This window comes from Budorcas taxicolor, chromosome 2, assembly GCF_023091745.1.
Source record: "Budorcas taxicolor isolate Tak-1 chromosome 2, Takin1.1, whole genome shotgun sequence".
Classification (NCBI taxonomy): Eukaryota; Metazoa; Chordata; class Mammalia; order Artiodactyla; family Bovidae; genus Budorcas; species Budorcas taxicolor.
The window spans coordinates 24,466,196-24,471,187 of record NC_068911.1 but is presented as its reverse complement, the minus strand read 5'-3'; positions in this window follow the sequence as shown (position 1 = coordinate 24,471,187).

Genomic DNA, 4,992 nt, shown 5'->3' with positions numbered 1-4,992 from the left:
TAGTCCACTTGAGTAGTATGAATCTTGATATTGTCAGTTCAATGGATGATGATAATCTGTTAAGTGGGCCTCCCACCCCCACTCCCCCTGGTAGCTGAACTGGTAAATAATCCGCCTTCAATGCAAAAGACCCTGGTTCGATTCCTGGGTCAGGAAGATACCCTGGAAAAGGGACCAACTACCCACTCCAGTACTCTGGCCTGGAGAATTCCATGGACAGTATAGTCCATGGGGTCTAAAGGGTAGGTCAGACACGACTGAGCAACTTTCACTTTTCACTTTCAATCTAAGTGGTAGAGGTAAGCCATTGTTTGGCACTGAACCATGAGGAGGTTGCTCCTGCATTTCCTCCCTCCTCCTCCAACTGTGTCTTATAAGTTGCTATCCCTTTAACCACAGGTTGTGCAGAGAAATAAGAACCCTCCTCCCAGGGGATTGTGATCCTCCCGGCTGCACACCAGAGACTTGGGGCTACAATGGCATAGATACCACCAAGAGGAAAGAAGGAATAAAGCAAATTTCTGGCAGATACAGTGTGGAGTCTTTGTGAAGAAGCTGAAGGCCTTTCTGGATCAATAATACTATTTTCTGGTAAGGAGAAAAATGCATGTGGTATCATGAAAGTGACTTTAGTAAATGAGAAGTTGTGAAAGTGTATTTAAATCCATAGAAAGCTCTAAAAGTCACATTGCCTTGTCTTAACTAAATTACTGCAGACTCTGGATAAGAATGTCTCTTTGACAGAAAAATGGGCTGTTCTTCTATTTAGTGAAGTTTAGTAGAAATATTACAAAAATCTGTGATAGTATTTCCTTTCATTGGCTTTGGAGACAAGTGCAAGCTGCTTACTAGATGTATGGCTTTCGGTAAACTGCTCACCTCTCAGTGCCTCAGACATCTTATATATAAAGCAAACTGCCTGCCTTGTAGGCCTGTTAAGAAAATTAAACAAGTTATTGGATGGAAATACCTAACACAGTGCTCAATACATGTTTTTCACTGTTCGTTTCCCCTAACACATTGGAAATAACTAAGACTTCAAAAATCACCTAGTTCAACTCTCACTTTTACAGATATCTTCTGGAGATATTTTGTTAAACATATTTACATACAGATTTCTACAGAGATAATGTCTTGACCCAAAACAGTCAGTAATTCCTCAGATTTGGTCCTGGAATCATATTAATTTTCCACAGAATACAAAGTCAGAAAAAGGGTCTCTTCAATGCAAAATGGCAGCTCTTCAGAGTTTTGTGGTCTCCTTAAAAATTTGTCCACACTAAACCTTTAAGAGAATCAAAAGCAGACAGAAGAGATAAAAAGAAAATTATTGGCAAAATATTTTAAGTTCACTTAAGAAATCCTACTCTATATATCTTGACTTGTCTTTATCAGTAATGATCATGTTTGCATATGTGAAGCCATTTCACCCTGTTTACTCACATAACATAGGGAAGGCTGAAACATATACTCAGATCCAATCTTTTTATGACATGGTTTTAGATTTTTGATATGTTAATTTGATGATTTATTAAGACATGGAAAATTTGCTCATAGAGATATGGAAAATAGAACAATTCATGAAAAATTACTTTTCAATTTGGAGAAGATGGAGAGGAAATTTGCATTAAAAATATTCACTACATTTTCTGGACTATTTTCTGTGGGAAGCAAGAATACTCCTGGTGTCCCATATCTTAAGCATCTTTCCAATACATCATTAAAATGGAACCAAGAAAGGTCAAAATGATGTATTAATAAGTGAAGGCCAGAATGCTTCAGATGGATCAGGGCTCATTTTAGCCCCAAGAGCCTGTCCGTGCATTAAAAGAGGCAAAAATAGGATAAGGCACCGAGATGCTGGTGGCTCCAACCTAATACTTTTCTAGGGTTTTTATACATCAAGTAATTAAAGCCTTCTGCCAAAAATAATTCTGAGGTTTGATTTTTTTTTAATGTGCAGCATCTATTGAGTCCTAGTCATATACCTGCATTATCCTAAGGCACTCACTTGAACCCCATAACTAGCTAATGAAGAAGGTACAATTATTACTCTCATTGCACAGTTAAAATGAGACTTAGAAATATTAAACACCTTGACAAGGTCATCCAGAGAGGCAAGTGCGTATGCATGATAGTGTGTGGTGTGTGGTATGTGTGTGTGTGTTTATGTGTAGTATATGTGCATGTGTGCATGTGTGTATTTAGGAGGGGGATGGGTTCTCACTTTCAGCAGAAAGACCCTTCTCCTTTCTACCTGGACATAATAAAGATTTTTTAATATCAATGATATTGCCAGACTGAATTTTGTGTAAGTGAGTGAGTGAGTGAAGTCGCTCAGTCGTGTCCAACTCTTTGTGACCTCGTGAACTGTAGCCTACCAGGCTCCCCCGTCCTTGGGATTCTCCAGGCAAGAATACTGGAGTGGGTTGCCATTTCCTTCTCCAGGGGAACTTCCCGACCCAGGGATAGAACCCAGGTCTCCCGCATTGCAGGCAGACACTTTAACCTCTGAGCCACCAGTGTAACTATGGCTAAATTGGGCTTCCCTGGTGGCTCAGATGCTAAAGAATCTGCCTGCCAAGCCAGAAACCCAGGTTTCCCTGGGTCGGGAAGATCCCTTGGAGGAAGGCATTGCAACCCACTCCAGTATTTTTGCCTGGAGAATCCCATGGACAGAGAAGCCTGGCAGGCTACAGTCCATAGAATTGCAAAGAGTTGGACATGACTGAAGCGACAGCTTGCACGGATGCATGGCTAAATTATGCTGATCTTTTCTTATAAGTTTTCATACTTTCATACATAAAACTATAAATATTAGTCAAAAAAGAAGTAAACATGATCATTTTGTTGTTGTTCAGTCCCCCATTCATGTCCAACTCTTTGCAACCACATGGACTGCAGCACACCAGACTTCCCTGTCCTTCACCATCTCCCAGAGCTTGCTCAAAGTCATGTCCATTGAGTCGGTGATTCCATCCAATCATCTTGTCTTCTGTCATCCCCTTCTCCTCCTGCCTTCTATCCTTCCCAGCATCAAGGTCTTTTCCAATGAGTCAGCTCTTCCCATCAGGTGGCCAAAGTATTGGAGTTTCAGCATCAGTCCTTCTGATGAATATTCAGGGTTGATTTCTTTTAGGATTGACTGGGTTTGATCTCCTTGCAGTCCAAGGGACTCTCAAAAGTCTTTTCCAGCACCACGATTGGAAAGCATCAATTTTTCGGTGCTCAGCCTTCTTTAGGGTTCAACTTTCACATTCATACATGACTACTGGAAAAACCATAGCTTTGACTATACAGACCTTTGTTGGCAATGTAATGTCTCTGCTTTTTAGCACACTGTCTAGGTTTGTCATAGCTTTTCTTCCAAGGAGCAAGCACCATTTAATATCATGGCTGCAGTCACCATCTGCAGTTTGCAGCCCAGGAAAATAAAGTCTTTCACTGTTTCCATTGTTTCCCCATCTATATGCCATGAAGTGATGGTACTGGATGCCGTGATCTTAGTTTTTTGAATGTTGAATTTTAAGCCAGCTTTTTACTCTCCTCTTTTATCTTCATCAAGAGGTTCTTTAGTTCCTATTTGATTTCTACCACAGGGTGATGTCATCTTCATATGTGAGGTTATTGATATTTCTTCCGGCAATCTTGATTCCAGCTTGAGCTTCATCCAGCTCAGCATTTTGCATGATGTATTCTGCATATAAGTTAAATAAACAATATACAGGGTGACAATATACAGCCTTGATGCACTCCTTTCCCAATTTTGAACCAGTCTATTATTCCATGTCTGGTTCTAATTGTTGCTTCTTGACTTGCATACAGGTTTCTCAGGAGGCAAGTAAGGTGGTCTGGTACTCCAGTCTCTATTACTGAAGATAGCTGTATGAGACATGTTAAGTGCTAAGGGTGCAAAGCATAGCCTCTACTCACATCATCAAGATAGGTTAGGAGACAAGGCACATATGTTAAAAACAAGAGTTAATGACATAAGGTAGACAACTGTTGCATGAATAGTATAGATGCATGTTACGGAAATTCAAATGAAAAAATAAATCAGAGAATTAGGGAAAAAACGTTAGAATACAGATGGCAGTACAGAAAGGGAAGGTTACTTTACCAATGTTGTAAAGCTACTTTTGCAAGAGTTGAGAGTAAATCACAAGTTTCCTGATTCATATTGTAAGACTGTTTCATGGAACTATGCTAATGAAAATGATCTTAACAATAGCATTAGTTAACACTTTGAAGACACTTTTTACACGCTGGGCATTTTACAGACATTATCTTATTAAATTCTCATAATAACCCTAGGAGAGAGGTGCTGTATTTTTCCCCATTTCACACGTGAGGAAATTGAGGTGTAAGAAAGATAATTTTCCTAAAGCCCTACAGCCAGAAAATGGCTGATCCAGTACTTAAACCAAGGTTTCTAAGGAGCTATAATGAAAGCAGGTAGCATGGCCCAGAAACTAGGGGAATGACAGGTTAAATCGAAGTGGCGGGAACAGACATTTATGAAAAGTGAGTAGGCTGCTTTAGTGGAAGAGGAAATTCGAGAGAGGACTTAGCGGACAGAGTTAGAACAGAGTATGAGGCAGAGAGAAGGAGGTCTGGAATGTCGATCCAGGTAGCAAATATTCTGCTTTGTCTATCATGTGTTTGGGAAGAAGATAGGAACAGAAGATAGGAGCTTGACAGCTCTATAGTTGTGGGCTGTTGTTGTTGCTGTTATTTTTAAGAATAGCCTGGTAACAAAGAGAATGAAGAGGAAGAGTCTAGTAGTAGAGGACTGATCAGGGGCTAAATCCTCAGCTGTAGAGAAGGATGGGGTGTTTTCAGGTATTTTCCAAACTCCTGAGGGTCACAGCTACAGGTCCACTTCCCAATCTCACCCCAGAGCATGGGGAGAGACTAACACTCCTCACCAATCTTTCCCCACAGACTGCAGTATTTCCACATCCACACAAGCTAACAAAGCCCTTTGGAACC